A 23,958-nucleotide genomic window follows, 5' to 3' on the forward strand; every position below is an offset into this window, starting at 1 on the left:
AAATCTTAAATTTTCTCATTGAACCAGCTTCCAGAATGGCAGCAATTTTAGTGCAACATCACTGATCCATGCCAGTTTCTGGGGAGGAACCTTGACCAATTCCTAAAGCACTGCTACCTATAAAAATTTACACAATCAGTCACTATGACTTCAGCTATCATCATGCTGAATGAAAACAAAAGTCTGGAGATTGAATTGTGACAAACATAATATAGGTTTCTACATTTCCTCTCCAGACACTGAAGCCAATGGCTAAACCAAAGTGGTGGCCAGCTGTTGGGAATATGGATGACTTCCTAGATTTTTGCTAGGTAGGCCATCACCAGTGGTCAAAATCTGAAGCAGGAAGGTGTAATATTCCCTCTCACTCCAGCATTGCTAACCTGGGCTGGATGGATATGGAAAAAGTCAGCAGGTTTCCATCAATTGTTGAGGACTAAGTCAAGCTTTAAAGTGTTCAATTCTGGATTTTCAGAGGTTGGTATAAAACCATGTAAACCATTTATCCATATTTACATATAAGACTATGTTCTATGATGATTCATCTTGCTATGAAAAATAAGTGCATAAAAGTTAAACCAGAGATGTCCAGGTATGGTAAAAAAAAAAAAAAAGTTTTAAATAGATCTGAAGCTGATATCACAGATTCATCGAATCACAGAATGACTTGGGTTGGAAGGGACTTTAAAGATTATGGAGTTCCAAATCAGAATCCCTGGGCAGGGATGTTCAGGGTTCTGTTCAACCTATCCTTGAACACTTACAGGGTTGGGGCATCTGCAATTTATTTGGACAAGATGTTCCAGTGCCTCACCACTCTATGAACAAAGAATTTCTTCCTATCACCTAGCTGAAATATCTCCTCTTTTAGTTTAAAAACTGTTCCCCTTATCCTATTACTATCTGCTAGCATAAAAATTTACTCTCCCTCCTTTTCTAAGTGACCTTTCAGTACTGTCAGGCCCCAGTGAGGTCTCCCCAGAGCCTCCTCTTCTCCAGGCTGAACAACCCCAACTCTCATCCTGTCTTCACAGGACAGGCACTCCAGCCCTGTGAACCTTTATTTCCCCCTCCTCTGGACCTGCTCCATCAGGTCCACATCTTTCCTGGGATGAGGACCCCAGAGGTAGATGCAGGACTCCAGGCAGGGTCTCATGAGGGCAGAGTAGAGGGTCAGAATCACCTCCCTCAACCTGCTGGCCAAATATTATCAGTTAAAACTTGTTATGGTCTTTATAGCAGATACAGAGAGTGACATGCATCAGAGGAGGGAGTGTGGATTTTCTGTGTACAAAAATACCACTGACTTATGGAGTCTGAGCAGTGTTGCCCAAACAAAGAATTGACTCCACCCCAGCCTACAAAGAAAAAAATAATTGAAGTCACATTATTTCTTCAAATACTCACAATTCCAAGTGTTTGGTAACCAGCTGCCTGTTGTGGTAATGCTCCCTCTTCTGCACAGAATTTGTATTCTAGACCTACATGAAATTAGTATACAAAATGAACTGAGTGAGTGATTTGTTGGAAGAAGTTTTTGTTGTGAAAATGTAATGAATATTTCATGGTTCAAATTCAAAGCAACTATAAAATATCAAGTTTTGCTCTGATGCATAAAAACAATTCATCATAACTGTTAAATACAAACCATATTCACTCATGGTATGAACCATAAATATGACAAGAGGTCTCAGAAAGTTGTAGTTATGGTTAAGAAGGAGTCTGCAGTGAATACAGTAAAATTCCTCCCAAATATTTTAAATAACACTATCTTTCCTGATGATAGATTGTATTTCATCGGCATAAAGATTTACAAATCAGTCAGGGTCAGCAAAACTCAATTTTTTTCGCTGCAACCCTAAAACAATGTTGTCCTGGGTTTCCTCCCAAAATCTGTCCCAAACCAGGACAAATATAACATTCAAGTATATAAAAGAATTTTAAAAAGTCAAAAAATATATCCTGCCAAGCCCTGTGCCAGTTTATTTGCAAGAACCTCCGAACGTTTTACCCTGTGTGCACACCAGGCCCTTCAACACAGTTCCTGGTCTTACAGAGACATTTTTGAAATGACAGATCTCATGGAAGTCAAAGGAACTGTTAGTAAATTGAAATGTAACACTAATACCATGGACTATATTTCTCCTGGACTAAAATACATGTTGTTGTTCTTGAGATCTGTGCTATTGAAAACATCTGATACTTCTTTAGCACAGTAGTGCATGAGTCCATATGATAGCAAGACTGATTTTTAAACTGAATTAATAAATTTTATTTGAATAATTAATTTATTTAGTAATACTGACATCTTACATTTTCCTGCTGTTATTTTCTTACTATTGATTTACAGAGCTGCATTTCTTGAATGGAGGTATTTGCAGCAGCTGGATGGATGGACGGATGGATGGATGGATGGATGGATGGATGGATGGATGGATGGATGGATGGATGGATGGATGGTGGCCTGCTATAAGCTCTGTAGAACAGTGCTACAATCTGTGTTGTTTTACAGAAAAATGTCTTACTGTGGCATTCTCTCTTTAAGGATTGAGCTGCCTGATTTGGACACAAAAACAGTGTAAAACTTTGGACAAAGAGCAGAAACACTGTGGCTGATGTAGTGATTCAGAGATATAATAGAAGTGAGGCTTAAAGGGAGGACGAGTCTTTCAAAGAGCCAAGATTCCAGCCTAAAACTCCAATCAGAACCTTAAAAAAAAAAATCAGCAGACTATGAAGCATGAACATGAAACATGAATATTGTTCCTATTACTGAATGAATATACTAATTTTCAAAGTGCATATGCCTGAATGTATTTACTTTAGAGGCAAGCTTTCAAAAACTCCTTGCGTATACAGCTTGATTCCAGCATTAATACAATTTGCAATGAGCTAGCTAATGAGCTTCTGGTTTTGAACAACTTGACTCTATTTATGAAAGATTAGACCCACTGAGAATCACATTATTCTTTTTTCATAAAGTATTTGAATCTAGCTGCTGTAAGGTTGCAAAATACTGCAGAACAGTCAGATTCAGAGATTATTTAATCAGTAATAAAATGTCATTGTAAGCAGCATAGCAGTACTTCCTAAATCCCCCGATGCATGGTCGGCTTATTTCATTAGAATCTGTGCTGGCTGTTCTCCAAAGATGCAGAACTAATGCTATCTGCAATTATCGGATTTTGTTAAGCACAGAGCATTTGACAGTTACAGTGTTAATGAATGAAGAATAGCTAAGCAAGTCTCTAATCCATTGCTCATTGTTTAAAAAAAAAAATTAGAGCCCAAGCCTATCATACTCAGTTATAATATGACTCAAATCAGCAGAATAAATAGCTCTGCACCTTTTCTCCCTGTGAGGCAAATGTAATGCATTGCTTGCTATTTTGCAAATAAGAGGCTTTTTACTGAGAAATCCTTTGCTGAGAAATAAGTAAGATGTAAAGTTTTCTAACAAGTAGGGGTGTGATATCTACCTATCATGGCCATATTCCTGCCTGTTGCAAAAATAATCTATCGATAGGAAAAGGAGGAAATAATCTAGTCTGCCACTAGAAATATCAGTGCCTTTTAATTAGCCCTTAGCAAGTGAGTTATCACGGTGTGTATTGCACTGTGTTGATAAAGCTGTGAGGGGAAATGACTGCAGCTAATGACTAGCTCTGAGTTCAGAATTGCAGAGTGTTTCGTGAAGCTTCTGGATGTTGACACTTTCCAAGAGTGATGGAGATGTGGGTCCCCTGGCAGAGAAAAAGGTGAGCTTGTGTGCAACTGGATCATGGCAAAGGACTTAAAATTTACATTTGTAATTGTATAATATTTGTAATTGCCTAATATTTGTAATTGTATTTTTTGTAAATGTACACGATATATTATAAAATTTAGAATAAATATATTAATAATTCAAATACATTCCTTAAGAAAAAGAGCTGAAAACTATATTTTAGAGCATATAGGACTACTAAAAGAATTTAAAATTGTTTTGGGAAACAAAACTCCATGTGGCATTTTTTTACAATGTGGCATGTGGCATTTTTTTTACAACAGGACAATACTTCTATTGATCAATCAAATTTAAAATATTTGTATGTTTCAAATTACATCACCATCATTAATTCTGATAGTGACAGCTAAGTTTGGCTTTTTAATGAAGCAGTCTGGTGATAAAACACAGTGGAAAAACAATGTATGTATCCTGAATATGTCCTTTTTTCCTGTGTCTGCAGTCCATCAGCCCCAATTACTCTGCTCTTTTTCCACTCTCTGATTAACAGCAGCCACAGAGAATGATATCAAAAGTGAACAGTTTGGTTACTTTTCCCCTGCAGTGCCTTGGTCTCCGTCCGGCTGTTATCTGCTAACTGAAAACATTTTAGGTTAAATGGGGAAACAGTTGTAGAAACCTACAAGGCAGGACACAGGTATGGCCATTAAGAGCTGTTGCTGGTTCTCATGGATGAGAAAAATAGTTATATTGCCTCACATTTCCATTGGCAGCAGACTTTGGACAGCTGGAGTTGTCCTACATAGCCACCAAAACCCTTGTCATGGAGATGCATATTGGCAGGGCCATTGGTGTCCCTGGAGGGTCCCCATCACACCCCTGACCCTGCAGAACCTGCCTGTGGCCTTCAGCGCCTGCCTGAGCTCCCATCCCACCGTGCCCAGGCAGGGTGTTGTGGTTTAGGAATGCTGCTCTCCAGTTTAGTGCTCCCACTGAGACTCTCCCAACCGTGTGTTGCTTTTTTTGTCCCACTCCCTCTCCCCTCTGCATCAGGCTGAAGAGGGGAATTAGAGGCACAAAAGGTGCCTCTAATCAAATGGAAACAGATTGGATGAGGTAAGAACAGTTTACAGGAAACAGCAATGAGATAAGGAAAGGGATAGTAACAATATTAGTAACTAAAGTGTATAGAAGAGAGTGAGTCACATGCCAGAGCCCAGCTTGACCACCGGTGCCACCCAAACTCTCCTTCTGGCTCAGAACTGGAACAACCCAGCTGTTCCCCCTGACTTGGAACCTGCAGCAGCCCAGCATTCCTTCTGCCACATTTTCTTAACCAGAAGAGACTCCCTCCTCCCCACCTCTGGTAATGAGGCACAGAATAACATCCAGATCCCAGCCACGCCCCTTCCTGCAAAAATGAGCTCTGTCCTGGCCAGAACCAGGACCCAGGGTGAGCAGGGCTGGTCTGGGGCTGCTGCTGGCACCCAGGCTGCTGAGGAGCCCCAAAGGCAAGAGGCATACTCAGGGCAGCGCGCCGGGGTAAGTTCTGACAGGGAAAGCCCTTCTCTCTCCAAAAAGAAACACAAAAGGCAACCAGAGCAAGGCTGCACCACAAGGGCGGAAAAGGCAAAATCCAAGGGTGATGGTGGCCATCCTTAGTGAGCACAGTGCAGTCCTGCAGTGCCTGGCCTGGCTGAGCAGAGTGCTGACAGCAGCATCATGGGCAGGCACAGGCACAGCAAAACCTGAACCACGTCCGTGCAGGAGACACAACCAGAAAGAAAGCTGCAGCATGGCCCAGGGTCTGTCCTGGAATCGGTTATGCCTATGGAAGGAATGAAGAACAGGGCTTGACTTTAGATGGAGCACTTTAGCCCAGGGGCCAAGGATGTGGATGAAAGTTTCAGGCCAGGAAAGTTTCAGGCCAACGCCATTGAGGCCTATTGGTACACTCAGAGTTCTGAGGGATAAGCTGTTCCAAATATTCAAAAAATATCTATGATTTCTTATGAAAGACTACTGCTTGGTAATAATATATTTATCCTCACTTTAATAAATTTAAATACTGAAATATCAAGAATTTACAAAACCAGTTGTCTTGAGGAATGCTGTTTTAGATTGTTTTAAATGGTGCTTATAAAGCTGATTAACTTCCCTAAATGGACACCAAACAAAATGGGAATTTTACTACAATGAGATTTTTTTCTAGAATCATATATTCATATGGAGAAGTCTGGTAGCTCAGTGATCACAGGCCAGCCCTGAAATTCAAATATGCTTTTTCTGGATTTTTTGCATTTTACCCATGCAGATTGCCCTGACTCAGGCTGTAACTTTGGACAGCTGGCCCTGGAAACTAAGGCCACAAAAGGAACTTCAGACTATCCCTAACCGAACATGACATGCACATTTTTGTGGGATGAGCATCACCCTCTATAAATATCATGAGAATTCTGGATGTTGTGTTGTAGCATTAAGGGGGTATGTGAGGAAATGTATAGTTCCAAAAGTAGTTGCCTTTTCTCCCATTAACTAGCTCTTAAAACCACAGATATCCCTCTTCAATAGTACTTTAGATGGTACAATGATTCAGCTACAGTTACAAGCCCCAAATATAAAGGAGGCATCTTTAATTTCTTCAAAGCTAAGAACTGAGAAGAACAAAAATTCTTTAAAGAGAAGCTCCCTGGTGAAACGTTAGTATCCATTTTCAAGAGTCATCTGATTTAGTGTTCTTGCTTCCTTCCACACTTTGTAATTGGACATCTAAGTCTCTGATATGGTCAAAATTTGGTATTTTTCAACATGTGATACTGTTTACAGAATAGAGAATTTAGAACTCACCTGTAGTTTGTTACATGGCCTGAATTATCAAAATTTTCTTTAATGAAAGTATGTACACTGGCTTTTCAGATTTTTTTAATAGTTTAATACTTCACCACTATTTTTTTATATAAAGATATGAAAAAACCAATAATAAAATAAAATGCCAGCTTAAGCTGGAAAACTCTTATTGACTTTTCTTGCTCAGGCAATACTTCTTGGGAACTAACATAAAGCAGCAGAACCTGAAAAAGTCAGCCATTCACTGGAAGGGGCCAGATGGAATGGGTCCTGTGGAAAGATGATATGTGCCATCTGCTGGGACCCCACTGCTGGAACATTCTCAGGTAAAGTTTGATGGTCACTTGGTACTTTTGGAAGTTGTTCTAAATTGTATGTGCTGTTAATGATTTGTTTGCATTCTTCTCAAAGTTACTGATGCTTTAAAGACTTATCTAAAGCACAGTTTTTGCTGATTGAATTAAAAGACCTTAAATGTATTTTCTTGGATTTTCAGAAAGAGTTTTTATTCTGCATGCCAGTGCTGTAGTTGCAGGTTCTGATTAAGTTGTCATGAAAAAGCATCAATTGTTTTGCTGATATCAGTCAATTATTTCTACATTTCTGTTCCCTGCATATTTTGTGTTTCTCATCACAAGACCAGCCAACTTTGCTTTTAGGAGGTTTATTCTTTGTAAGTCTAGTAATACTTATCATTAATGATTCCATTGCTGTTTGAGGACTTGAGAAAGATTCTCTAGGAGACCTGTGTGCAGCTGCCTACATCTTCCTGGAAGCCTCTTTGCATAGGTGGGTTTATGGGAAGTTCAGAAACCCACCAGGAAGGTCTCTTCATGAAACACAGGCCCAAAAGCAATTCTCAACAGAGGAAAGACTTTGCTCTAAAGGCTGTCTCATTCTTTTACATCTGGCAGTGAATATTTTGGCTTGTACCAAAAGCATTAATCTTCTTTGCGCAACATGGATCATCAACTCAGAAAGGAATTTACGGTAGCCTCTGGAGAAAGTTTTCTGTCAGTGACAAAAGGCAAAGCAGCTGGACAGACAGACTGTGCTAAGACCATTTGCTAAGTTCTAACTTAGGACTGTCTCCATGGCAGCCTTAGCTGGAGCAAATGTTCAGGTCGTACTGCTCAAACAACAGTGAGCAAAGGCAGAATGCAACAAGAGAATAAAAGCGCCACAACTATAACTCTGCATTTGACTTGCTGTAAAAACTTATACAAGCCCTGTTATGAGTTCTGTACTTGATAAAGCTGGGATAGCTGTTCCATCTGCAAACTAATTGGATCAAATAGTAAGAAGGAAATTTTGCCAGAGTGAAAACTAGACTTACATTTTAGAGGCTGAAAAATCTAAGTACCACAAAATACTGTATTTATCTCAGCTTCACAAAACAATTAATCAAACTGCTGACTTCCACACATGCTTATGCCACAGAGGGTACAGGATTTCTGCATTAATGAGGAAACGGGACTTTTGCAGAGGTATGTAAAGATGAGTTTACTCAGAATACACAGCCTGCTGAGTCAGTGATGCCTAACATGAGATATATCACTGCTTACAACGGTGAGATAAATGTGTAAAACTTTGTGTTAGGTGGAGAAATGATCAATGAGAAAGAAAGATTGAAAGTCTCCATTAAAATTTTAAATCACCCCAGTTTAGAAAAAAGTTCAGGGAATGTTCTGTCAAAGAGAAAATCAGAATGAGCACCCATTACATAAAATATAAATACATACAAACCCATTACATAAAATATAAACCATCTCAAAGTAGGCATTTTACTTATTATAACCCATATAGAATTATATCAATCCCATTAAAATATTTCACATAATGCCTGCTGCTTCATACAATGTACTGGTATTTCATTTTAGAGCAGCAGCTATATCCACTGGGTTTGCAGGGAAGCTTATTTTCCAGCTGCTGGTGGAAAATATTTCTGCTGAACCCGCTGGTGTTTTTCCAAGCATCTTATGGCTAAGGCTAAACCAAATACATACTATCTACTACTTTACCTTGTGTTTAGCTGAGCCATTAAACATAGTATTACACTGTACTGTTGCAAACTTCATAGACTGAAGGATTTAAGATTAAATGATAGGCTTCTCTAGAAGCCTGAGAAAATTCTTGTAGACACATTGAAAACACTTATATTCAACAGTCAACTAAGTATCAAGGCTACTTAATGATCAAATCAAGATCTGCAGACACCACAGCCTGCACACTCTTTCTTAGAAGATTTTAATCTTTGTCCTTGTCCTTCAGTGGAGTTTCTTTCCAGAGCATCTTGGCTTAATAAATGCCTTTGAAGAAGGCTTCAGCACAAATAAAAGAGTACTTGTGCAGCAATCTTGGGTTCTTATCAGCTGTATAGTGATCAGGTGAAGGAATAATTTATTTCAATCAGCAACACCTGTTTTTATAATTGCTCAAGTGATTATAATTCAATAATAAAAAGCCAATTTAACTATCTTTACTCAGATATTAACCTCTGATATACAGCATTAGAATGAAATTGCCAATGGTTAAATTCCCTTAAGAAAACAATTGCTATCTTACATTTATCCTATTTTGGTCTGGTTTGTTTCATATTTCCCTTATTATTTAACTTTTCTTTTAAGAATAAAATATGTTCACACATTCTCAGCTGGAAGACCCCCACTGCTATCCATTTTCAACCATAGTCAAATATGCTTAATCTCTCAAAAGGTTCAATTATTTTAATTTTTCTTCATAGCTATCTTTTTATGATTTGCCATTTTCAGACCAGCATTACCTTTTAGAGACATAATTCAACTGGTGATTTCCTATAATACCTAGATCCATTTCTGCAAAACCCCTGCTTAGCCAGGTATTCTCCTTCCATTTTTTATGCCCTTTGTCTTCCCAATCAATATAAATACTTGTGGTTGTTCTAAATGAACTGCAGCCAGTCTTTTTCTCCAGGCACTCCTCCATTTTGTCAAGATTGTTTGTATTCCAAGCCTGCATTTCTCCGTTTTTGCAGTCATTCCTAGCTTTGTGTTGTGTGTTTTTAAAGTTTGCAGGCTCTCCAGTTCATGATCCATATCTCTAACAAAAATATTGAATACTAAGTGGTTCAAGAGATATTTACTGCAGATCTGTTCTTGCACAACTCATCACTCTACCTACAAAATTAATATTAATTACTTAATCACTAAGATACCACATTCCTTCTTTTTCTTTTTGAATGAGATTTTCATTCCGAAAACAGAAGCAAAGGTAAGTCTATGATTTCTACCATGCCACCACCACCTTCTCCATTCGGAAATTAAACGAAGATTTTGTATTTTTCAGTTTCTGGCATTTCTCTCTCTTCTTGAGGTTCTCAAAAATAATAACAAATCCTTTTGTGACAGATACCTGACCCAGAGTAGTCCAGAATGGATGCTTTTTGGCATAGCTGATCTGAAACCTACCAAATACATTCTGCCAAACCTGGTCTAGTAACCTGTTTTAGTCTTTGTCTCAGATCTGTTAGCCATTGACTTGCAGCTGTGATGAGTAAAGAAAAAAAAAACCACAAGAAATGAAACATGCTGCTGTTCTCAGTCTCATATACCCATTTCATTAATTATTCTCCAGCAACCAGACCGAAACTTTTCTGATCATCTGCTTTGCACTGATATAGTTCACAGAAAATATAACAAGATATTACTCATATCTCACATAGGCTTTTCTAATTTTAACTCTATGTACTTAAAATATTTTTTATGGTTGTTCTTACTAACCTGACCTGGTTTCTACCTTTTCTATGCTATTCTTTTTTCTTTTTTTTTTTTTTCTGCACAGAATATGAATCTCTTCAATTCTTGCTCTCAACACGATGGAGAATAAAGTCACTCAGCTTGGCCACCCAGTACTGAAAGGCAGTGACAGCGTATTCTCTTCCTTTCGTTTTGTGATGAGAGACGCTGTCATGCTGATAATGCATCCAACCAGCAACCAGGATTAGTGTTTTATGATCCTACTGGAAAATTAATGTGTAACTGATGCTTTGCCTTGGCACCAAATGGGAGAGGAGGAGCCCAGCCGCCCGGGGACATCCGTATCTCCATGGTGCCACCTTCTGACTGGCACGCGGGAGAGCCGGCTCCAGGGCTGGAGTATCCCTGCCAGGAAAGGGGATCGGCCCCTTGAGAGCACATCGGCCTGAGGCTGGGGACATGTGGGTGTGAGGGTCGAAAAGGAGCCCTTGGGAGCACGACCTGGCGTGTATGCAGTGTTCTGTGCTGCACACAGAACAACCTGGGGGTCTTCCAGCCTACTGGGCTCTAAGGCTCACTGCATAAGTGCTGGTTGTCAGGTTTAGGTCGTGTTTGAATTACCAGAAATGAAAGAACTACCTGGGAAGTGAATATTTTAAAATATTTTAAATTTTATTTCACAGGGAAAAAAAAAGCCCACCTATGTTCACATCAGTTCCAGGTTAATTTACAGTATGATGACAGCAAGACTATTAGACTAAAATATGACTAATAGTCTTATTTTCCATGGATGGAGAAATGGTAGAGTTGATATTGAAGACTTTCTCTGTGACTTATCACAGCTCCCAAGCACCTTATACAGAGATGAGAGCAAATACATATCACTCTTTCATCAATATGTAACGTAGATCTTGTACTCCTGACTTAATTTCTTTGTTCCGTTTCTCTTTTTATTTCCATTTATTTAACCTTATGTATAAGTCCACAGGAGACTTCAGACCTGGGATGAATATTACACACTGACTCAAATCCTTCCTTGGTACTTGAGTCCTAGGAAGGAAAATACCACAAATACCTACTGAGGCAGGTATTGGAAACTAGGAGAATCTATTCATTTTTCTTACATGCTGGAGTGGTCCTCTATGTACCTGACCAAAGGGGACTCAGAAATAGGGCCCTACCCATTAATGGGCTCTCTTGCTTATGGTTGACTCAAAACTTAAAGGCAGCCATGCTGAAGATGCATATGGAAAATATAATCCATCTCAGTCTACCTTGACTTCTAATACTCCTCAAAATGTTAGAGTTACTGGACTAACTTTAGGAAAAATCATTAGAGTATTATACCTCTAGCACTTCTAAATGTTTTGTTGAGAAGCTTAAAAATAATTAAAAGTATAAAAATGAGCAGATATGTCCATAAGATAATGTGGAGAAAAGAATCTGATGGAAGAGTTACTTTTCAGAGAAACTGTTCCTCTTCATGGTAGGGGTCTCTCAACTCTTCTGAAATGAATTAAAGAATATTTGAATTACAAAGCTGAATGAACTAAAGAAAAATTCCTCATATTGTATGCTGTAAAAGATAATTTTCCTCTGACCTTTCTCTTATAAGGTTTAGTTACAAATGGCTTGCTTTGAGAAGTTGATACCTGATACTCTAGATGTCAATTGTTTTGTTTTGTTCTGACGTTTCAAATAATTGTGTATTGTTGCCCATTCTAAGGACATATGCTTACAAGGCACAAGGCTTGAAGAAACCAGGGAGCTTGAGCTCTATGTTCCAACAAAATAGTGCTGCAGGGAGAGTAGCCTAGCAGTTAGCAGCCCTGGCAAATTCTAGAAAATTAAAACTATTCAAGAGGCTTTTCTTTTTGTTCGTTTGCCTGGTTTGAAAATGATATTCTCAGTGGAGATATCTGGAACACTGCCTGTTTGCATCTACATGAAGCAAAAATTCTGTCATATTATTTCAACAGAGTTGAATCTGATTGAACAGGAAAGGTACTCTTTGGTATATGGCTTAATCAAATATATTTGGTTTTTGTGGCTGTGGCTATATTGTCTTCCCCTCTTTAGAGAGCTGTCCAAAGGGGCAGCTGCCATTTTGGGAGCATTGCAGCACATTATTGTGGAGCAGATAAAGAATATATTTTCTATCATACAGCATTGTGGGGTTTTTTGTTGTTTTCTCTAGGTCACTTGCTACCTTTGCTCAGTAATAGATCAGTGAAAGTACATGAACAGGGTGCATAGCAAAACATTCCAGTACAGGTTTACTTATACAAGGTTTCTTTGTCCTACAGTCAGTCTGTAAAGAAAGAGAAAATGGCTTATTATGAAGCTAACTAGAGATGATTTTGTGGTTCCCAAAAATATGATTTTTACAATGTGTGGTTTTTTCTTGAAGAGAGTGCCAAGATCTTCAGTAAAAATACATTTGTAAGCTTCTCTTAAAGAATAAGTTAAGAAATCAACCCAGAAATATCCTTGTTTCTGTTCAGAAACTTGCTGAGTTTTCCAGGTCACAGAAGACTATTTCCTGTCAGTACAAGAAGAGAGCTAAACCACTGATTTGTTTATGGGTGAATAAAAATACTATGGCTGTAAAGTGCTTTGCTTGTGGGGAGGGGGAGAATGGGAAAAGTCCAGAAGTTGCTGGGGATTTTTTCTCCTTCTAAAATTAAATCATGTTATTTATGTGCTTGTTTCACCAGCAAGTGACTGCCCTTAGTACACCTTCAGGTTTTGGAATAAAATCCTGCTTTAATCAGTGTTACCTGTCCACTGTAACAAAGCCTGGACTGAATCAAGTGGAGACCAGAAGCAATTCTTTATAACCAGACTTAGACTTCATTTGCTGAGGCCTGATCTCTCCCTTTGACTGCCATAAGCAGGTAAAACATAAAATCTTGAGCTTCAGATTCTTTCACATGCAGATTATGGGACAGTTGTCATCTTTGGGATTTGCAGAGGGCTCCTAGGAAAGATAGTGCTGTGGTTTTAGGAAGCTGTGTTTCCGGGTTTTAAGAAGCTTCATAGTTTTAATCTCCTGATGGAGGGAGGATAGAAATCAGCTGACTGTATGGATATTCCTGGAACCATTCCTTTCCCCATCACATATAGGATACTGGTTTAGTTGTGTGTGGGCACTATATTTTGAAAGGACTAGACCTACTTGATAATATGTCCCTATAAACATCAAAGTAAAATATACTGGTCCTAAATAGGACATTGATATAGCAACTGTAATCTGAAATAAGATATCAGTCTGAGTCAGTTTGTGAGGTTTTGTGTATGGATTTAAAAGAAAGAAAAAAGCTGAGATCCAGGAATGATTAATGGAAGTTAATCCAGAAATGTTGCCTTGCAGCATTCTAAGCAAGAACAGAGGACTGATTCAGCCTCTGCAGTTTTGTATGCAAATTGCTCTTGCAAAGGAAGGGAGATGGCTTCTGACAACTTGACTCTAGCAGTGCTGCAAGGCCCCTAGAACGGTCCTATTTTCTATTTTCTCCAGTTCCTTATATTCCTTCAGGTGTTGATAATGAAAGACTCCTGCCCAAACTGAATGCAGCTCATGTTGACAGAGACAGCAAATACACATGGTAGCTTTCATATTTCTCTGTCAAATCGTTTGACTTTTTTTCATGCCTTTTCCATAGGGCAAACTGTGAAACAACATATAATTTCTGTCACCTCCTTGAGGTTTCAGCAGTGGGGTTACAAAAGATGTGCAGGTCTCCAGAAAAACATTCAGAAAATGGTGTTTGAATGATCTTTGAACTCTCTTTAAGATTCAAAGGAACTGCCTCACTTTCTCTGTAACCTCAGTAATTGCTGATTAAAAAAAAAAAAAGCAGATTTTAGAAAGAAATCATGCAATCTAGAAACATACTTTCCATCTGTGTATTGCGGCTGAAATCCAAAATAGGCCAGCTGGTCATAGCACAGCTCACATATTCACAGTATCTGTCCTCTGAATAAGTCATTTCATCATAAACAGTGGAAAGCAAAAAGCAGAGTCTTAGCTTCTCTGATTTTTCTTCCCCCTCTATTTGACACTCAGAGGACTGGCAGATACTAAAAGATTCTTCTCTGATGTTAAATTTGATATCGTCATTGCATTTTATTTGCTGCTCAAATATGTCTTTTTAAAACTGTGTGATCCAGGATGTGGAGTGGAATGTTTGTTGTGGCAAATGCCTCTCTTCATTGGAGCAGTTTGGTCTGGCAGTGCTCCCAGTTGCTGTAGATTTAGCAAGTAAGTTGTGCACAAACCCTTGATTTTTGTTCTTGCTTTTTGTGGCACTCTATATCTTAAGAACTCCTGCAGTTTTTGGAACTAGAAAGTAGTGTCTTTCAGTATCTACATTTTATATCTAATCAACAGGGACTGATCCTAGCAAACTAGAAATTCCTCTTTAAGTAATGGGAAATCTCTCCTTTATTTCCCTCTACATTATTGATTTTGCTATGGAGAGCACACTCTGTGCTCAGGGGTTGCAACCTTCCCTGTTCCTTCCCTGGGCTGGAATGTTTTGAACCAGTGCTTGTCACTCTGTGCTAAAACATTTTAGATAAAAAAATAGAGATGATGTGTCAGGTGGAGGAGGAAGGATGAAAGGTAAAGCTGTGGTAGTAGTAGTACTGCAGGATCATGAAATGGAAGTTAGTCACTGCAGTTTTCTGAAGTGATCTAAATCAGTTTTGACCAGACACAATGGATAGGGAATCAGTGACCAAGCTTTATCTGAAACATAACCAGTGAAGGAAAATTACACCTGAACTTACAGTCTGGTGCTTTACTATTTTTTCTGATTTTCCATTCTTCAGGTATGAATAGACAGGACAGACTGTGTTTAAAGTGCTTTCTCTACCTAATGGCCAAACTTTTGGCTACTTCTGTGACAAAAAGCATGAAGCTGCAGTCTACAGCAAATGGATATTAGGCTGGGAGTGGGAAAGAATGCCTACTTTCACAAAAGTAATCAAAACCCTTACTGCATGTATAGTGCAGTTTCCATGCATCCATATTATACCTCCATGCCTAAATAACTACAAGCACAGCCTTACCCTGGGCTTTTAGAAGAATACTATTATGCTTTGTAATTGCAGCTGTGTGTTAATAGGATTCCTTCTCCTTATTAAAAATGGTGCTCACTCTAATTGTATGGCCTTTTCTGTACTCTATAAAGGACATCAACTTGTTCCATTAACTTTTTTTTCCCCTTTTAATAAGAGAATGTCTCCTTTGGTAATTAATTGCCAAAATGCCTTTATTTGATGCAGATTTACTGACATTACAGAATCACTTAGGAAGAGCGGAACCTCTGGAGGTCTCTAGTACGATACCCAACTTCATCAGAACTGTCTCCAAAAACAGAGTAGGTTGTTTAGGGTCTTGTCCAGTGGGTATTTGAATATCTCCAAGGATTAAGGTTCTACATGCTTTCTAGGCTACTTGATCCTCTGCTTGACACCTCTCATCATGCAGACTTTTTTTCTTAAATCTAGTTGAGATTTCCCTTGTTGCAACTGGTGTCCATTGCTTTTTGTCTTATTACTATGCATCTCCAAAAAGAGTCTGTCTTCTCTATAACCACCCGTTAGTTATTTATGCTGCAATTGTTTACAGAGCTGCATGAATGGCTGGTGGAGAGAGACAGATACTCTGAATAGCTGTCAGACTGAAGTAAATAAAATTAGAACCTGCTGGGCAGAGGCTTCTGCAGGTCAGGAAGGAGGTACAGGTGGTCTGAGCAGCCAAGTGAAGTGCTGATGAATATGCACTTCATATGCTTACCTGGGAATACAAAAAGAAAGGTGGTATAACTACCAAAATGCTTCTCTATGGCTCTGCGTGCTCACAATTAGACAAAGTATCCCCTTGTACTTGTTGTGTGAGAATTATCGCACTAGTGCCACATAATAGTTTTTCCAAAAGGTAGCAAATGGTAGCTTGAAAAAACTTGGTCCTTAATGAACCGTGATGGTTCATTATGAACCTGCGTAATGAAGGTCTTACTGGGAGCCTAGAAGGACTCCTCCTCTGTGTGGTTTTGGGTGGGCTTTTCCTTAGTGAAAATTAATGCAATTGTTCAAAACAATTGAAAATGCATGTGAGCCGTACCTGTCCATTTCATTTGTTCTTAACCTATGGTGGACACACCGGAGCACATCCTGCTCACTGCACTGCTCACTCCACCTGGGCAGGCATGTCCTGGGCTAGTTCTAACATGAAAACTAGCCTTGGACTTTATACCTCCTTGTGGTACAAAGTTTCACACAGGGTTGGTATTGGTACTGGACAACTGATCCCTGAGATAAGGTCTGAGGTCTGAGTCCCTCTGGAATGCAGGTGGAACAGAGGTCTCTGCATTCTCCCATATTTCCGCTCTCAGTCTCTGTGGTCTGGCTCATACTGTGTGTTCTTTCCTCATTCATGGCAAGATACGTGCTACATGCACCTCCTAGGTCAGCACCAGAATGAACAGCTCTGTGCAAATGCATTTCATATCTTTTGAACTCCCAATGAGATCAGGTGGCGTACTCAAGCAAAGTTGGCAGTCTTTTCATATTTACTTGGATAATAATATGTACAATAGATTCTGCTTCCTATCCCAGAAATTGTTTGTTCAAATCTGGTTGTGTGTGAGTGCTCAGGCACAAAAAATTGCTGCCATTCAGTCAGGATTAGGTGTGGTTTATATCCTTACAGATTTGTTTATTTGTGGTGTGGTTCCATCCTTAGAGATGCCTGTTTATTGAGGTCTGTGTTTAATTCTTTAACTCTTTACCTACCCATATACTTAACTTTACTCAGTTAAGTAATACTGCTGAAGTTTAGCATGAATCTCTAGATTGAGGTCTGCCTCTGCATTAACTTGCTGTAATGAAAATGTAAAATAACCAGAGCAAACCCCTATTCTAACTACATATACAATCAAATATGCCCTCAAGTAATTGGATCTGTAGAATAGAAAGCAAAACATTGCAAATGGTACTGGTTTGCAGTAATTCATAATCCTTTAAGCATATAAATCCACCAGACAGCTTAGAAGTGCAATTTCTGCCATCAGCTATGTTGAAAATGCACTTGCATACTTAGTACTAAACTATGGCATCAAGCAACAAGCCACGCTCCAGGGATGGTGTAGAGCCCCTATCGCTCCCGTGCCAGTCCTGGGATCTGTCACGTCTGGGGGGGGCACAGTGCCTGCAGAGCTGCTCTTGCATCACTATTAATTAGGGCGCTGTTTGCACTCCTTTCTGCATCTTGTCAGCTTCCGTGGCTGGTGTGAGGGACGCGATAGCCTCGTCCCCTTAGTGAATGCCACAAGAACTGCTGCAGCGGGTCACAGCCAGAGTCCAGCCAGCCCAACACGCCTTTTCTGACAGTGGCCTGCAGCAGAGGTTTAGAGAAAGAGAAGCAGAGAGAGGCAATTACAGAGAGATGCTTTTCAGTGGTTTTCTGGGAAACCAGGAATGTGGAGGCTTCTTGAGCCAGATATTGTCTCTACACTTTAGCATATGATAGCTGTACAGGCTGCCAGTGAACTTGTTTTAATCTCCCTTTGAATTATTTTTTCTCTTCCTGCCTCTCCGATATCCGATGGCAATACATTCCATAATGATTCCCTGATGTATAAAACAGTAATTTCTTCTGCTGCCTATAACCTACCACCTGCTAAGTGTACCGGGTAATTTCCCTCATGGTCACCTTCCCATTCTTGCACTTTGAGAAAAAAGGTACTTGACCCCGGTGGGCAGCAACATCTTTAAAACATTCCACTTTTCCTGTCCACTTGCTTGTACAAGGTGTACAAGTAGGGAAAAGATGATTTTGTGCCCAGCTTAAACACAAATGGATGAAAAAGAAAAGGATACGATCCGACAGACACCCTCAACAATGACCATGTATTTAGGAGTGGAGAAGGCTCACCTCTGTAGCTTCTTGCCACAGAAGCAAAGATCAGGGCAGAGATCCCTTTCTGCACCAAGAACAGCAAACAGCTTTTAGTGACAGCAAAGCTTGTTTCTAACAGTAGAATGTGGAGGGGATGTTTTCCCTTTAAGAAATATCTATTCAAGTTAATTGAAACATCTGTGTAAAATTCATTACATTGTTTTCTTTCAAAAAGAAATGACAGTTCAGTTCAAAGCTTTTGAATTATACTTAGGTTTTTCTTTAGACAAATGGCTTTTTTCATTTAAAAATTAAGTTTACTAGGGTTTAATTTTAAAGAAAACAAAAGAAATGAAGAAAAATGCAGGGAAAGCAAGAAAGGCTGTCTTCCCCTCCATTGTGAACTGCTCTTGATAAAAAATGCTCCTCATCAAAATAACAAGTCCCCTCCACCTTCTCTGATATGAAGGATTAGACCTGCTATAGAAGTACTAGCTACTTTGTCTTTAAAATGGTCTTTGTCAGGCTGTGTGTGCTGTGCAGTCCAGACCTGGTGAGTGATAATTATGATTAAAGTTACATTATACTGTATTTACATATTTTGAATTGGATACCAGGTAACAAATTATAAGAGAACCAAAGAAGAATATTCACAAAACAGTATTTCATTCTTCCCTCTTTACTTGATGAGAATTTTCCATAGAGGAATCAGGATTTTTAACCTATCAATTCTAACAGTTGTAAACTGAATAACAAGCAGAATTTCACACATAAACATCTGCATTTTTTAAAATATCTCAGATATAGAAAATCTCCCATTCATTGGCCTAGCAGATGTTGAAATCAAAATAGATTTCTCTATTATTCTTAGAGGAGATCAAAATGTGAGCTGATTCTGAAAGAGTGACTGAACAACAATCCCTATCTCCCCACAGTATGGAAAAAGATACAACAAAAATTAATGTCCTCCAAGGCCTTATTTGACATTTCTACCTCTTATTTGCTTATTTAATTCTAGGACAGGCACAGTAAAGTAAAATAGGTGTTAGTACTGCTGGCAGACTGATGGAGACTTTGCAGGTGCAGGAAATAGATACTGAGAAGCAATGACTGAATATTCTTGTTAATGCTCTCTCTAGCAATGGATTAGTATTTATTTTAGGAAATGTCTGAAATATATGTAATACCAATAAACCTCAAAGAAGTGTTCTTCTGTAAGTCAGTGTGATTGCCAAAAGACTACTGCTACGTAAATGAAAATCTGCTGATTGTTTAGTGTTGCCAAATGTTTAACTGGCCTCTGAAACTTGGCATACACAATGAAAATTAGTTACCAAATGGATAAAACAATAGAAATTACCCAGGAAACACGCTTTTGAGTGGTGTGCTGGGATGGATGGAGTGCTTTGCTGCCATTACCTCCTGCTGCATGGGTCGGGTGAGCCCCTGGTGAAATGCCCAGAACCCAAAGTTTGCTGTAGGAGGTGCAGAGAGCTGGGCAGCCTGTGACAGCAGATGCAGCTCAATGGCTCAGGGCTTGGTGAAGGAGCACACAGAAGAAGATATGGCAGTAGTAACAGGACCATATATTTCATGATGGGAGGCTGCTATATGGCTCTGGTCTACAAATCTCAGCACAGAAGGTCAGTGGGGGATGATGGAAGTAATTTATAGGAATTGATAGGAATACTTGTGTCCAGCATAGTGTCTTGATCTTGGAAAATGTCTGTCCTCTGAAGAATGGTAGTCTGAACTCAGGTTCTTTTGTCACATGTCTGGACCTAGACAGGATAATTCTGTGTCAAAGAATGAGACTGGGTCTACATGTGGCTCCTCTGGCTCCAGTCAATCCCACATGGTCTCAGATGACTATAAAGAAATTCCCTTTGGGGTCTTCCAGTGTGAGAGAACTAAACACTCATTTAAGCCCAAAAAAAAATGGTGCAACACAAATACTTTTTTTTTTTTTCCTCCTGGCTAAAATGAGGACCTAGGTGACTGGTTCGGGTGTGTCTGCAATGTAAGAATACCTGCAAGTTAGGTGAGATTAGGGGCCTATTTACAATGTCTGTGGATTGTAGCCATTATGAGCTTCTGAATAAGCACACCATTCTGGCTTTGTGTCAAAGATCTGGCATGACGTTGCTCTAAGGGGAAAAAATGTTCATGCTTGGTTTCTTTGATCCAGATGTGGAAAGCTCAGTGTAGGAACCAAGCCTGGCAGCAGCAAAAGGTTGGGCTTGCAGCAATACTTCCACTTGGCTACATTTGACCTTCCAAATGTCGCTCTTTCAGTATCCCCACAAATTATACAGGTATTGCAGGTATTATGTTGCTAATCAAATTATTACAGCTTTAAGGTCGCTTTCACATAAATGGAAAAGAAGCAGGAATGATGGCAAGCAACCCCAATATTCGTTGTTTATACAGGTTTTGTTCTTAAATGCCAGAAAAGAAGCGTGAGGTTTAAGGGACTTGTTGGAACTTACTTATTCCTTGCATCATCCACTTTGACTCTTCTATGTGGGATTACCTCATAATGTGCTGAATTCCCACAGAGTCATGGTAGTTTTCTGATAAATTACCACTGGAATGAGCACTGAATATGCAATTTCCAATTTACTATCCAAATGCGTAGTTACAAACTATTTTTAAAATCCCTCCTTATCTTCATCACAGCCATTTGTACAACTCTGCAGGATGAAGTAAGCTTCTCAAGTTGTGACATACTTTAGAATAAAAAAATACACTATTGCTTCCCATGCAAAAAAAAAAGTTCTTTATAATCTCTGAAGTATTAATGAAATAACCTAATCTTGCAATCATTAAGCTTCTCCACAACTTTCCTAATCAATGATTTTAGTGTGATTAAGGATGGATACCATGCACCAGATAACACATTTGCATGTGTTCAGCCAGGAGATGTTTCATGCTGGTCTCAAGCAGCCACTACCTCAAGAACACTGCAATTCCAAGTGGATGATTTTAAATGCAATTTATCTGCTCGCAGCCTACGTACAAAACTATCCCCAAGGTCTTTCCAAACTGCCCTGTGGTTATGCCCCAAAATATATTTCATGCACCAAATGTAATTCAAATATGCCCAAAAGGACTTGAAGACCAAGATGTGAGTTCTGATTGAAATAATTCCTCAGGGGAATGTTTGTTGCTAAGAAGTGGCTGAATACCACAGAGATTAATAATCCCAGTACAAAATATTTTTCCATGCTTTTTCATTCCGCTCATTTATTTAGAACATATGCCAGAGAGCATTAATGTTTAAAAAAGTCTCCACCCACATCTCTGTGCAATGTTCTGCTAAGAAGCGCCCAAGGTTATTGTAAGTGAAGTGTTCTGACTGTGCAGTTAGGTACATTTACATCACTGACTTTCTTCCCTCAAGTGTCCTCTCTACCAAGAGCACGAGCTTTTTTTCCAAATGCCCTTACCAGAGATAAAATGAACCTTACAACATGTAAGCTCTTATTTCTGGGAGGAGGGAGAAAGGAGTTTCTGTGGCATAGATTACCTGAATTACTTTACATGGCTTTATTAGGATGAGATGAATCCACCCTAGAACTGTCTCTTATGCTTCAAAATTTAGGTGACTGGCACAGGTGTGGACATGTGAGTCTTGGAAAGGTGAATTCTGGTGTGTTTTTCAGCTGGTTTGTGGCTGCTCACTTTTGGGGTGGGAGCCTGCCTGCCTACTGTGTTTTTTCTCTACTAATGCAGGGTGGTGGTACAGGATAGGGGACAGCAGCCTGTGTTCTCATTCCATACTGACACTGTATGGAAAGGCACTTTGTTTCAAGAGCAGGTCTTAGAGACCAGTGTGGTGCTCTTCTTCCACTGCTGTTCCTACAGCTCCCTCTGCCCCTCCCCTGGCTCAGTGAGAGCCAGGCAGGATTGCAGTTCTGCATTAAGGAAAGGGAAACACATAGGAAACAATACCAGTGTGGAAACAGAACACAGCAAACTTTTCTGACCCATCACTATTTTTGTTTCTCCTTTGAGTATATATAAATGCAGCAAGGGAAACTGTATAACTACTTTGAAAATGAAGGTAAGAAAAAACTGAAATATGGTATGACTGAAACATGAAGAATACAAACAAAATGAGACAATTCATACAACTGTACAGACAAAACAGCTCTTAAAATTACAATGATAATCCCTGAGTCAGATCCAGTATTTGGTTGATTGTTTTAATTAGAACTGACATATATTTGTATCTAGATGTTTCAGAAAGTAGTGAAGAAGGGAGATCTTGGCAGAAAGTGTATGCATCAGGAGGCACCTGATGCTTTTGAGCCTGAAGCAAACCTCCCCCAAACTCTTCAGGATGTCATTGAAATACACAGATGTAATTATTTGAAGTTGCTGAAGGAATTGATGTAGCAGTAATTAGACAACTCATTACATCAAGAAATGAGGAAATAAGACTGACACAGGTAAAAGTGAACACACTGATAATTTAGTGCAGAACTGTAAGAACTTTAAGATAAGGCTTTATGAGAAGATTAGCACCTATGAGACAATCAGCAGACCCAGGCTTGTTTTCGTCAGTCCATCCAAATTACAGATACAATAAAGAAAGAGATGTCAAATGAGCAAACACTGCTGCTGTCTAGCCTGGGCTTTCACTCAGCATCTTGTTCCCCAGGCCTCCAATTTCTACAGCCTCTTGCCAAATGTTATTCCACAGTACCTCAAATGAAAGGTAACATGAGTGAGCCCTTTAGAACTGGACTTATCATATCTGCCATCCCAGTCCACAGAGTACTTTCTATAACTTCAGGTAACTTTGAACCAGGGCTCCAGGTGGCTTATACTTACACCCTGCCTTGAATGAAAATGCACATGGACTTGCTTATTCTACAGTGCCACTGACTTTCCCTTTGTTCTCTTACTTTTTGAGCTCTGCAATTACTCTTTGCTGGAGCTTCTAGTGCACCATTTCAGATTTTCCACCCCCAAATTGTCCAGGTTAATATTCTATTATTCATTCTAACATCTGTTATAAGACGATTATTAAAACAAACGTATTCCTCAGGGAAACCTTGGTGGTAATAACATGAGGCAAAGAGGGTTTTTTTACATGTCAGTAAATATTTGAGAATTATGGTGAAACTAAACTTTCACACATGACATTCTTACTGTAGCAGGAAACTTTAAGCACATACACAGTGCTTAATGATTGTCTTTACAGGAAACATGGGGCTGTTCAAAACTTTTGAACAAAAAATTTTTAGCACATGCTACCTCTTTTTAATTTCTCTTCCCATTAAGAGAACAAACTGAATAAAATTATTTCCATTTTCCTCTCTTTCCCTACTTTCTTAAGTCTCCTACTAACTGTGCAATATATTTGAATTACCTTTGGATTCAGTCTTACAATACAATCCTCAGCTGACCTTTTGAGCTTCCTGTTGTGCCATAATACTCTTAATCTCTCCCATTTCTGATCACAGATCCCCACTTTGTCTGTCCTTTATCTGGGAAGAGTCATCACCAGTTTTGTTGAGGAGTGTTGAGTCACTCTTCAGATCTACAGGGAGAGAAGATGCTAACAGGGCCTGGATATTTAATTAAGTATATGGTGCAGAAGGGTCCTTATCACCAGCCACTAACCTGAAGCTAAACTTAGTTGGTCAAAAGTGACCAGAAATGATTTCTGAAATCTTTTTGGCAGCTATACAGCTTTACTAAAGCTCGTAAAGTTGGTTTTGGTTGCGCTT

The 23,958-nt window shown here is 39.2% G+C and overlaps 2 long non-coding RNA genes across 7 annotated transcripts in view; one reads left to right on the plus strand and one right to left on the minus strand.

The window, feature by feature from the left end:
* LOC135306960 (uncharacterized) overlaps positions 1–5,453 on the minus strand; it is a 52,405-nt gene extending 46,952 nt beyond the window's left edge. For 2 of the 4 annotated variants that reach the window (XR_010367739.1, XR_010367714.1), the window contains exons 1-2: positions 2,526–2,906; positions 1,408–1,481 (exon numbers count right to left, since the gene is read on the minus strand). This is a non-coding gene — a long non-coding RNA (uncharacterized LOC135306960). Of the gene's footprint in view, positions 1–1,407; positions 1,482–2,525; positions 2,907–5,088 lie in introns of those variants that run through there. The other 2 variants (XR_010367730.1, XR_010367719.1) reach the window with 2 other exon arrangements.
* LOC135306971 (uncharacterized) overlaps positions 4,874–23,958 on the plus strand; it is a 42,742-nt gene continuing 23,657 nt past the window's right edge. For 2 of the 3 annotated variants that reach the window (XR_010367742.1, XR_010367743.1), the window contains exons 1-3: positions 4,874–5,269; positions 6,762–6,900; positions 13,026–13,205. This is a non-coding gene — a long non-coding RNA (uncharacterized LOC135306971). The other variant, XR_010367741.1, reaches the window with a different exon arrangement.

The sequence above is a fragment of the Passer domesticus genome, chromosome 1 (genome assembly GCF_036417665.1).
Source record: "Passer domesticus isolate bPasDom1 chromosome 1, bPasDom1.hap1, whole genome shotgun sequence".
Taxonomy (NCBI): Eukaryota; Metazoa; Chordata; class Aves; order Passeriformes; family Passeridae; genus Passer; species Passer domesticus.